Source organism: Sus scrofa, chromosome Y (genome assembly GCF_054392235.1).
Source record: "Sus scrofa isolate SSC_HxYL_T2T_F1_AM1 chromosome Y, Sscrofa_HxYL_maternal_Yorkshire_Landrace_v2.0, whole genome shotgun sequence".
NCBI classification, from domain to species: domain Eukaryota; kingdom Metazoa; phylum Chordata; class Mammalia; order Artiodactyla; family Suidae; genus Sus; species Sus scrofa.
In genome coordinates this window covers 2,989,153-3,002,044 of record NC_139402.1, presented here as the reverse complement: position 1 = coordinate 3,002,044, position 12,892 = coordinate 2,989,153, and positions in this window count along the sequence as shown.

The following is a 12,892-nucleotide window of genomic DNA, read 5'->3' as shown; positions in this document are numbered from 1 at the left end:
AGCAGCCCTGGAGGTTGGGGGTGGAGCTAAAGAAGCCAACCCTTTCATCACCTGGTTGGTTCCCTTGGCAACCAGTACCAGCTCATTAGCATAAACAGGTGAGCTTGGATTTCTCTGGAAACACCAGTGATGCTCTGCTTAAAGGGATCAAGAAATTGCTAAGGTTTTTTGAGCTCTGTGCCAGGGACAATGTTCTCAAGGATGAAGATGCTCCCTAAATGGAATAACAATGTTTATCACAAAAGAGATGACAGAGCAGAAGCCACAGGAAGATGGAGCCAGAGCCGGGAGGGAGGTGGCCACCAGCCCAGGGTCAGCTGGAGCCCCCAGAAGCTGGAAGAGGCAGGAACACCTCCCTGGAGCTTCTGGAGGGAACAGGGCCCTGGGACCCCTTGGCCTTAGACCTCTTGCTCTCCAGGATGGGGGAGGATGGATACTGGGGTTTTAACCCATGTGATTTGTGGTCATTAACACAACCCCACAAACCAAATTACAGCGCAAAGACTACAAATCACAAGTGTTACTGTTACTTCCTCGAGCCTCAACACAGGCAATCTTACATTGCAGAAACACACCTGTCAGGAGAAACCAAAAAACAGGTAGCTTTATTTCCAGACACTGTGAGCCTCAGTCTTGCAAAAGCGAAGTGTCTGCTCTTAGATGGTTGGGCACACCGACAAGTCCCCAGTGTTGTCATCCCTTCCCTGTGTCAGACAGTAGTAATACAACACTGTCAAGGTCGTGAAGCCATAGCACACAGATTATAACCCGAGATGTACCAGGGGGAGGTCGCAGCCAGCAGCCCCAAAGTGTGTTCCAAATCCGTGCCCACCCTGCACCAGCCACCCCGCTTGGGTCAGCAGAACAGGTGAAGCCATTTGTCCTTTCCTAACAGCCATGGAAACCACCAAGGGTTTGAGCAGGTTCAGGAATGATCTAATTGGTGTTTGAGCTGACTGCTTCTGACTTTTCAAGAAAGAAAGGCTCACAGGGAAAGGGAGAAATCAGGGAGGTCCTCCAGGTGGAGGTGTTTGCTCAAAAGGCAAAAACACATTGTTCATTATTAAAGAAAAATTGTTTCTCTGCTCACAGCGCTTCTGACACCCAATGTGGGGCCTTTCCACCGCGAGGAATCCTCCAGTTCCTTTCGGAACCCAGCTGGGTGTCCTCCAATTCAATTCACCTCAGATACAACCCCGAGTTTCTGGAAATATGTATCAAGAGTGGGGCTCAGTCCCCCAGGACTGCTCCCACTTTCACACCAACCACAGGTGGAACCCAGGTCACCCACACTTCTGCACAACCGCCTACAGACAGAAGGTTCCCACCTGCCTCCCCCCAGAACTCAGGGGGGAACTCTGATAAAGGGGTGAACAGCCAGAGGGGGAGGGCGAGGTTGAGGGGGGAGTGGGTGGGGGTCCCATATGTAGGAGCTTCTGTCTCCGTGGAGTTTGGGGTGCAGCACCCTCCTAGCTGTGGTCTCCCCAACCCAGAAGCTCTCTGAACCAACATTGTAGAGAGCTTCCCCTCGGCAAGACTGATTAAAGCCTTGGCCCCTAAGCAGCTCTGGAGGTTGGGGGTGGAGCTAAAAAAGCTAACCCTTTCCTCACCTCGTTGGTTCCTCTGGCAACCAGCCCCACCTCATTAGCAGAAACAGATGTGCTTGGGTTTCTTAGGAAAACCAAAGAAGTTCTGCTCAAAGGGATCAAGAAATTGCTGTTTATTTTTTTAGGAGCTGTGTGCCAGGGACCAGGTCCTCCTGGAGGAAGATGCTCCCTAAATCCAATAACAAGTGGGCTTATAACAGAGAACACACAGAGGAGAGGCCACGGGAAGGGTCTGAGAGGAGCTCCCCCTGGATGAGGGGGTCCCTCCATCCAAGGACAGCGTCCTCCTAAGAGACACAAGATGAGACACAGACACACAGGAGAAGCCACAGGAAGATAGAGGCAGAGACAGGAGGGAGGCGGCCACCAGCCCAGGGCCGCCTGGAGCCCCCAGACGCTGGAAGAGGCAGGAAGGACACTGCCCTGGAGCCTCTGGAGGGAGCACAGGGGATATAGGGGTTTTGCACCCCAAAATGTTGCCCACAAAGCAGAGCCTCAATATATACATATATGTAGACACATATACACACATGGGAATATCAGCCATAGAAAATAATGAATAATGCCATTTGCAGCAACGTGGTTGGAACTAGAGATTCTCATACTAAGTGAAGTCAGTCAGACAGAGACAAATACCATATGATATCACTTACATCTGGAATCTAAAGTCTGGCACAAATGAACCTGTCTACAGAACAGACACAGAGCCACAGACACGGGGAACAGACGTCTGGTGGCCAAGGGGGAGGGAGTGGGATGTCCCGGGAGTTTGGGGCTGGTAGATGCAAACGAGGACACTGAGAATGGATGAGCCATGAGGTCCTGCTGTCCAGCACAGGGAACTCTACCCAGTCTCTCGGGATAGACCAGGATGGGAGAGAATATGTAGAATCTAAAATACGGCACAAATGAACCATCTACAGAACAGACACAGACTCACGGACATGGGGAAGAACCTTGTGGTTGCCAAGGGGATGAGGTGGGCTGGACGGGGAGTTTGGGGTCAGTAGATGCCAAGTATGACATTGAGCATGGATAAGAATATCGCTTATATCTGGAATCTAATAGATGGCACAAATGAACCCTTTCACAGAAGAGAAAATCATGGACTTGGAGAACAGACTTGTGGTTGCCAAGAGGGAGGAGGAGGGAGGGGGGCGGATGGGGAGCTTGGGGTTCATGGATGCAGACTATTGCCTTTGGAGTGGATGAGCAATGGGATCCTGCTGTGTCGCACTGGGAACTCTGTCCAGTCACTTGTGATGGAGCATGATCATGGGAGAAAAAAGAATGTATACATGTATGTGTGGCTGGGTCACCATGAAAACTAACACAACACTATAAACCAGCTCCCACAGGAAAAAATCATTATATAAAATAAAAGAGAGAGCGAGAGAGAATGAAATAGCAGGAGCTCCCGATGTGATGTAGTGAAATGAATGTGACTAGGAACCATGACGTTTCGGGCTCCATCTCTGGCCTCGCTCAGTGGGTTAAGGATCTGGCTTCCGTGCATTGGGGTGTAGATTGTAGATGCAGCTGGGATCCAGCGTGGCTCTTGGTTGTGGTGTAGACCTGCAGTCTCAGCCCCAAATCCACCCCTAGCCTGGGAATCTCCATATGCTGTGGGTGTGGCCCCAAAAAGCCAAAAAAAAAAAAAAAAAAGCGGTAAGTGTGCATCTGATGCAATGCAGTTATCAGACCTTGTTTGTGGGCTTTAATGATTTTAACCCGACTCTCTGAGGGTCTCCATTTCTCCTACATTAAGACAATTGTTTTGGGTGCCTGAGGATTCAGGGAGGGGCTGTGTTTACTCATGTGTGTCGCCAGCCGTTTCGTGAGCTGGCAAGGAGCCCAGGTGTCTTTTCTGCTCAGCCAGCACCTCAGCCTTCAGCCCCCAGGGCTGAGCACCTGCTGTGTGTGCAGGGCACCCAGGCCTCCCGCAGCAGCGGGGAACATGGGGCTGTGGTGTCTCCGTTGGAACAAATTGCTGTGCAGAGCAGCTGAGGGGCTCTGTCACCCACAGGTCACCCCAGAGCATGGTGCAGAGTCTGGGCTTCTGAGCGAATTTTCCCCCCTCGTGAGTCTCCTCACTTTGCCGTGAAAGCTTCTGAGGGTGAGATACATAGCCCCTCTCTATGTATCTGTGACGGTGGTTGTCCTGCATCTGTGAGTCTCTGAGTGTGTCTGTGTGTATGTGTTTATTCCTGCATCTCTGCATCTGGGTGTGACTATATTTATTCCTGCACCTGTGTGTGTCTATGATGCATCTGTCTGAGCCTTTATTACTATATTGGTGTACGTCTGCAATTGTGTCTATTTACTCCTGCATCTGTGTGTCTGTGTGTGACTATATTTATTCATGCACCTGTGTGTCTGTGTTTATAGGTCTGCGTGTGTATTTATTCCTGCGTCTGGGCATCTGTGTTCATAGGTCTGGGTGTGTCCCTCTGTGTCTGTGCACATCCCTGTGGCCACCCCCACCCTCAAGCCTCTCCCTGCAGCCCCTTGTCATCCCCCCTCCTTCCACAGCTGTGTCACCCAGGATGGTCTCTCTGGGCCCAGGGGTCTCTGCCCCTGAAGCTTGATTTGGGGGCGATGCTGCATTTCCTGCAGTGCTGTGTGAGCCCTCTTTCCTGCTGTGCAGGGTCCTCCTGTTTCAGGCAGTGAGGACATGGGGCTGGGGTGGCTGGGATTGGACAGAGTTTCCATAGGAAGCTGAGCATATAGCGGTCTCCCCTCCTAAGAGAACCAGACGCCCAGAAACAGCCCAGCCCTGCACGGTGACGCTGGGGGACAGGGTCGCCTACTGCCTTGGCAGGGATGGTTCATCAGGCAGTAGATGCCTCTCTGACATCAGGCTTATCATGGTGGTGGGGTTTTTGTTTTTGTTTTTGTTTTTTTGGTCTTTTTAGTGTCACACCTGCAGCATAGGGAAGTTCCCAGGCTAGGGGTTGAATCGGAGCTGCAGCTGCCGGCCTACACCACAGCCACAGCAACTCGGGATCCAAGCCCCGTCTGAGACCTACACCACAGCTCGCAGCAACAGCAGATCCCCAACCCACTGAATGAGGCCTGGGATAGAACCCGCGTCCTCACAGATACTAGTTGTGTTCTTAATGTGCTGAGCCACAGCGGGAACTCGTGTGTGGTGTTTCTTACCTCCCGGTAGCCCCTCTCTATTCCCAGAAGAATTGACGCTCACACACAAGGACGAACCGGCGAGTGGCACCAACAGACGGTGCCCGCCCTACAGAGGACTTTTCCTGTGATGCTTCATCGACCTGGACCCGCACAGCACGTGGGGTCCTGGATGAAAACATGAACAGTTTCTCCCCCACTCAAAGGAAGAGTCCGTTTTCTGGTAAAATGTGCATTGATGACACGTGGGGCTCTCCAGGTGTGGACATAAAACCTGCAGGTGGTTCCTGGACATTAACCCTGCACGTCTGCATGGAAACGCCTGTGGTCTGCAAGCTGGGCGGAAGTGACATATCCGTGCTGTATTAGGTGCATCGTTCGGGGCAGGGCACCCCCTGTGAACGGAGGTGTGCTCTTGGTGACAGGGACTCCTTGACGAACTGTCCCGTTTCCTGGCGTTTGGCTCCTTGTGGGGAGATGGAGGTCACCACTCAGGAACGATTTTCAAGGTCAACCAGCTAGACCCTGGCTGCCCTATACTCGGCTCCCGGAGAAAACATCCCTGTACGTCAGAGCATCCCAACCGCATCGCTGCACAGATGGCAGGGAGAACGGTCTAGCTCCGAGGGTGTTCACTGCTTAAAAAATGATTTTCAAAATTATTTTTATTTAAAATTTTTTTGTTTTAAATTTTAATTCATTCTATTATTTCTGCTTGACACCTTCTGTCCAGTCTCCGCTGTAGAGCAAAGGGGCCCAGTCACACACACGCATTCCTTTTTCCTCACATGATCAGGCTCCATCACAAGTGCCTACACAGAGTTCCCAGTGCTACACAGCAGGATCTCACTGCTTATCCGTTCCAAAAGCAAGAGTCTGCATCTCTGAACCCCAAGTTCCCAATACATCCCACTCTCTCCTCTCCCCCATCTGGCAACCACGAGTCTGTTCTCCAAGTCCACAATTTCCTTTTCTGTGGAAGGTTCATTTGTGCCATATATTTGTTTCCAGATATAAGTGATATCGTATGGTATTTGTCTTTCTGACTTATTTCACTTAGTATGAGGGTCTCTAGTTGCATCCATCTTGCTGCAAATGGCATTACTGTGTTCTTTTTGATGGCTGAGTAGTATTCCATTGTGTATATCGACCACATCTTAATCCATTCATCTGTTGATGGGCATTACATTTTTATTCATTTATTTTGGTGTCCCGAGGCATATGGAGTTCCCGGGCCAGGGATCAGTTTCGAGCCACAGTTGTGACCTATATCACAACTGGGGCAATGCTGGACCTTCAGCCCACTGTGCCAGGCCAGGCATCAAACCCACAACCCAGGGCTCCAGAGATGCCACCAATCCCTTTGCACCACATCGGGAAGGCCTCCATTCCTTTTTTTAAAAAAAGACAAAACTTTTATATTATGTGAGAGTCGAGTTCAGTTACAATGCTGTGTTTCAGGTGTACGGCAAAGGGTATCAGTTACACACACTGATTTTTTTAATCAGATTCTTTCCCCCATGTAGTTATTACGGGATATTGAATGCAGTTTCTTGGGCTGTACAGGAGAGCCTTGATGCTTACTGATGTTATCTATACTAGGGTGTATATTGCTGATCCCAACCAACTAATTTATTCTCCCCCTAGCAGTTCCCCTTTGGTAACCATCAGTTCTCTATGTCTGTGAGTCTCTTTTCTAAATGTTTGCTGCTGTCATATATCAGGTTCCACATGTGACTGATCTCAGCTGGTATTTGTCTTTCTCTGACTGACTTCACTTAGCATGAGCATCTCTAGGTTCATGTATGTTGCTGCAAATAGTATCCTTTCATTCTTTTTTATGGATGAGTAATATTCCATTGTGTATACCGACCACATCGTTTTTACTCATTCCTCTGTCGATGGGCACTTAGGTTGTTTCCATGTCTGGTCTGTTGTGAATAGTGTTGCTGTGAACAGAGGGATGCAGGCATGTTTTCGAATTATGGTTTTCGCTGGACAGATGCCCAGGACTGAGACTGCTGGATCATGTGCTCGTTCTGTTTAAAGATTTTTTGAGGTTTTTTTTTTTTTTTGTCTGTTTGTTGTTAGGGCCACACCCACAGGATATGGAATTTCCCAGCCTAGGGATCAAATTGGAGCTGCAACTCCTGGCCTACACCACAGCCGCAGCAATGCCAGATCGGAGCCACGTCTGCAACCTACACTACAGCTCATGGCAACACCGGATCCTTCACCCACTGAGTGAGCCCAGGGATCCAAGGTGCGTCCTCATGGATTCTGGTCCAGGTTGTTTCTGCTGAGTCACCGTGGAAATGCCTATTTTCAGCTTTTAAAGGAGCCCCCACACTGTTTTCCATCGTGGCTGCACCAAGTTCCCTTCCCACCCACAGTGCAGGCAGGGACCTGAGGGGCTATTTCAAGGCTTTTCTTTTTAAGTCTCAGAGAAAGGATGGCTTGGGTTTGAATAAATACCCAAGATCAATAAAGGCTTGTGATAATGGAATTGCCTTCTAATGAAATCAAAGAGAAAGTTCATAAATATTGGTGGAGGGCAAACTAGTGTCCCCACCTCCCCTCACTCCCCCCAAAGAAACTTGGTGACAGGGTCCCTCAGGAAATGTAGAGACAGCTGGATTGTGAGCCAGGACCTTGGATAGAGAGGGAGGGAGATGTCCAACAGGGTGTGGCCGCCCAGCCTGGTTTCTTCTCCCTGCGTTGAGTCACCTGCGAGAGAAGAGAGGGGATTTGAGGGAAGAACTGAGAAATTGAGCAAAAAGAAATGGAAGCATTTTCAATTTGGCTGTGACACCACGGCCACCAGGAACAGCTGAGGGTGGAGCAGAAAGACCTTTGGCTCCAACCTCTCAGATGATCCAAACCTCGGGGAATGGAGCCTAACAAGAGCTTCCTGGAGTGAGGAAGGGAGAGCCTCTCAGGTCCTGCATCCAAGCAGGACCTGGAGGGTATGGTGTTCAGTGAAGTTTAAGTCAGAGAAAAACACATCCTGTGTGATTATCACCTATATGAAGAGTCTGAAAATGAAACTAGGAGTTCCCATTGTGGCCCAGGATTAAGAACATGACGTAGTGTCTGTGAGGATGCAGGTTCGATCCCTGGCCTCACTCAGTGTGTTAAGGACCATAAGGTGCAGCATTGTTTGCAGATATGGCTCAGATCCTTTGTCGCTATGGCTGTGGGGCAAGCCGGCAGCTGCAGCTCTCATTTCACCCCTGGCCCAGGAACATCCATATGCTGAGGTTATGGCTGTAAAAAGGGAAACAAATAAATACAATAAAAATTAAACGTGTCACAGTGTGGGTGGTCCTTACCTAATCAGTCGACGACTTTAAGAGGAAAAGGACTGAGGTCCCCAAGGGAGAGGGAATTCTGACTCCAGACAGGCATCAGCTTCAAGCTTCAGCATCTCCTGTTCCCTGGGCCTCCAAGTTTAGTGACCCTCCGTCATCTCCTGTAGATACAAAATGAAAGAAGTAGAAAAACATTTTTTTTCGTTACGATAAGAACTCTTAGGATTTGCTCTCTTAACTTTGAGGTATGCTGTGCGTTGGGGTTCATGACATGTCATGTATCTTTCACCCCAGGACTAATTTATCTTAGAAACGGAAGGTGGTACCTTCCCCCCTCCTGCCTCCAGCTTCTGGGAACCACAGATCTCATCCCTTTTTCTATGAGTTTGTTTTTGGAATGTAATTGACCTTCAGCAGGATTTTAGATCCTGTTACACAACACTGTGACTTCATATTTCTCTCTCTCTCTCTTTCCTTTGCTTTTTTTACAGCCGCACCAGCAGCATATGGAATTTCCTAGGATAGGGGTCCAATCAGAGCCACGGTGGCCAGTCTACACCACAGCCACAGCCACAGCCACAGCAGATCCCAGCCACTTCTGTGACCTACAACACAGCTCGCAGCAACAACGGAACCTTGACCCACGGAGCGAGGCCAGGGATCAAACCCACATCCTCAAGGATCCTACTCAGGTTCTTACCGGTGAGCCACAAGGGGAACTCCTCGAAACTCGTTTTGTACGAGTTTGATTTTGACCTATAACTGACCTTCAGCACTGTTTTAGTGCCTGTTACACAGCAGAGCGACTCCATATTTCTAGACACACCTGACCCCCCGTTTACCTTCATGTCCTCAGGCCTCCTGTGGGCTCTGAAAAGTCACACAAGTCTGCAGAGCTGTAAAGTGCTGTTGAATATATTCCCCCACTTTTCTTCCAGTTTTGAGGTAGAAGAGTCTCACAGCACTGGGTAAGCCTCACATGTCCAGCAGAGACATGTGACTTAACATCATGAAATGATGTCCAGAACAAGTTTTGGGGACATCCATTATCTCCTGGAGAAACCTAATTCAAGACATAGAAATTTTTTCCTTGTGATGAGAATTCTTAAGGTTGCCTTTTAGGAGTTCCCTTTGTGGCTCAGTGGTTAATGAACCTGACTAGCATCCATGAGGATGCAGGTTTGATCCCCGACCTCACTCAGTGGACCTGGTGGTGTGGCTGTGGTGTAGGCTGGCAGCTGCAGCTCCAATTAGAACCCCTATCCTGGGAGCATCCATGTGCCAAGAGTGCAACACTAAAAAGCAAAAACAAAACGAAACAAAAAGCTGACTTTAAATAAGCTTGCTCTAAAGAGTCCGGCCGTGCAGGTTACACGTACCCTGTTGGCCGTCACACCCCTAGGACTGAGTCATCCTCTAACTGGAGGGGTCCCTTTGCACCAGCTTCCCCCAGTTCCCCCACCTCCCGCGACCACAAGGCTCATGTTGTTTGCCTTTCACTTGAATGGTGTTGGCTTTTTGTCTTGGCTGTTACTTCTAAGGGAGCTTTCTTCCAGAGGCTTGGGCTTGGCTCAGGAGGCTGCACCGTCCTGCCTGTGTCCCCAAGACACTGTCTACAGACGGTTTCCTCTGGGGCTGAGGGTCCTTCCTGACTGGTTTCTGCTCCAGCTGAGAGGGAGGAGGGGTGAGGCCAGAGTCTGGGACCGAGCAATGTCGTGTCCACATGCCTGAGGGACCCTGCTTCCTCCTCCTGCAGGAGGACAATTCTGGGCATGATTGGGAAGCCCCCAGAGGGGACGGGTGACTCCACAGGGAAACCCCTGTCCACACTCCCTAACAACCTAAGAAGGAGGTATGTAGCCTCTACCCCTGCTTTCTGGGCGCTCAGATCCCCAAAGCCTTGAATCTGTGAAGGGATAAGGTCTTTTGAAGGCTGACCCGGATATTCCCCCAGCCCCTCCCCCGCCCCCCACCGGGCCTTGGGGATGGAGATGGTTGCCATGGAGACCAGCCTGGACTGGAGGGTTGGCTCCAGCAATCCAGCTCCCTGACCCCCAGGACAGGTGAGGGGCTGGAGGTGGAGTTTAATCCTCTACGGCCAGTTGATTTCATCCATCCTCAAGCCTGCAGTCCTGGGCACCCAAACTGTCCCCTGTGTTGACTGAGAGAAAACGATGCACCAGCTAAACGTTGAGAATTAGGTTTTATGGAGTGGACAGGATTGAGGCTGTCCATGCAGAAGCCAGCGTCTGGGGGAGCAGTGAGGGGCCAGTGGAGGAACCAGGATATGTAGGAGCTTGTGCTGGAAAATGGAAAAAAGCAACCTGTAATCCCTCATGAAAACACGTCGTCATTCAACCAGGCCCCTCAAGGACCTGGGCGCTTTTCTCTGCGTCAGAAGAGCCAGCATGAGGCTGGTTTCCGCCCTGGCCTCTCGCAGGCTCCTGTGGGGGTGGAGGCAGCGGTGGATGGCTGGGTGCCCACAGCACCCCTAGTTCCTGAGGCAGGATTTCCTCATTCCTACCTGCCACTGCTGTCCACAGAGGATGCGGTGGCCACCGAGCCCGCAGCCCCTACAGCTGCCCCAGACGCTGCCCCTGAGGAGCCGCAGGTGGAGACCAGCAGGACGCTGGCCCCAGACCACTAAGGTGCAGCTCCAGGAACTGAGTCCACGAGCCCAGACTCTGGGGATGTCCCCCACCCAGAGAAGCACGCAGTCCATGAACTTGGCGTGTCTGCTTTCCCCATGGAAGTCCCCTTTCCGGGGATGTTGGACAAGGCGGATTGTTTTCCAGCAAAATCGCCTGTGTGTGCTGGCTCCTCCCTGGCCTCTTGGGACCCGTCTGCCAGAGAAATCTGCAGGCTGCCTCCTGGGCTGCTGTCCTCAGGACTCTCCCAGTGGCACCTCATTCTCAGCCTCAGGGTTGGGCATGGTTTCCAGTTGGCAGTGGGAAGCCTCCCTCAGAATCCCTGGCCTGTGGGGTTCAGAGAGTGTCTGGGTTGAGGGGCTGGAGGAGGCCACGCCCTGCCCCACTCAGGCTCCCATCTGGGGGTGCCCAGTTGGCATCCTGTCCTAACAGACCCGTAGTTTAATGAGTGCATTGTTTTTCTGAGTTCCACCAGCCTCTGTAGGGTTGACTTAAATATGCACAACTTAAAAGCTGAGGGTTCCATTAGATTTGGGGCCAAATGAGGACTAGAGCGTGGGAGGCAGCATCTCAGGAGCTCTGAGAAACCGGTGGCCCCAAAGAGGCAGACGAGGGCAGTGGGTCTGTGATCTTGGTGAGGGGGGAGGTCCACGCAGCCAGGCACCCCTTCTACAGAAGGTCACTGCTGGTCACGAGGAGCAGACGTCACCACGAAGGATGTTGGTGGTATTTTAGGCACGAGGAGATGCAAGACTCGGGCTCCTGAAACCTCTAACCCCCTGAAGCCCTGTTCTGCCAGGTTTCCCAGAGCACAGGGTCCTCCCTCCTGGTGCCCGTGCTGAGCTCCTTTCAGAGGGGTTGAGGGTTGGTAGCTGCAGCCACTCAGGATTCAATCCGTGTAGAGGCAGGTGGCACATGCCCATCTCCAGCTCCCAGGAGGAGATGATGGAACCTGGCACGGGGGTCCTGGGAAGGGGAAAGGGAACATGAACCAGAACGGGTGCTGGGAACCCCCAGTTCATACCTGGTCACTCAGAAGCACTAGTGACCTGCCAGGACGGTCAGATGTGGCCAGTTTTACAGGCGAAGCCCTTGACCTCTGGGGTCAGACCCTCGCTCCAATGCAGTGTCTGGACTGAGTACCATTAATTCCCTTGCAGAAGGCCTGTCTGGCATCTCAGAACTTGGAGAACGGTTAGATTCGGGGGTCAGCGGTCTTGAGAGTATGATGTTATCCGAACAGGGAAGCCCCTCCCTCCTGCCCCCCCCCCCAAGCCCTGGTGCTTGTGACTGTCTCACAAGTGAGTTCCACGCACCTACCCCTTGGCCAAAGGTCTGCTTTTTGTGAAAAACACCTATGTATAGAGTTCCCATGTGACTCCGCAGGTGAAAGATCCAGCGTGGTCACTGTGGTGCCATGGGCTGGATCCCTGGCCCGGGCACTTCCACATGCCACTGGCGAGGTTGAAAAATTTCTTTCTGTAGAGTGGTGTGTACCTGCTGATGCTGAACTCCTCATTCCTCCCCTCTCTCTTCCCTTGGCAAGTCTGTTTTCTGTGTCTGTCAGTCTGTTTCTGTTCCGTAGGTCAGGGCATCTGTGCCCTAGGTTAGATTCCACACGCATGTGGTCTCATGGGGTGTTTTTCTCTGTCTGGCTTCCTTCACTTAGGAGGAGGGTCTCTAGGTCCATCCATGCTGCTGCGAATGGCATGCTTTCGTTCTTTTTGAGGGCTGAGTAATACTCCACCGTGTGTATGGACCACAGCTTCTTATTATCTTCTCTCTTGCTCTATCCCAAGAGACTAGATAGAGTTCCCTGTGCTGGAGAGCAGGACCTCAGCTTATCCTTCTATATGTACATATATTTCTGGGTTTGCTCCTGGACTCTTCCTTTTCTTAGGGCTGAATCCGTGGCATATGGAGGTTCCCTGGCTAGGGGTCAAAGAGGAGCTATAACTGCCGGCCTTTGCCACAGCACCGCTGGGTCTGAGCCTTGTCTGCTGCCCACAACACAGTTCACACCAACATGGATCCTTAGCCCACTGAGCGAGGCCAGGGATGGAACCCACAACCTCAGGTTCCTAGTTGGATTCATTTCCACTGCACCACAAGGGAACTCCTGCTTGTCTATTCTCAGTGTCTTACGTTGCATCTACTCACCCCGCAGTTCCCGTCCATCCCACTC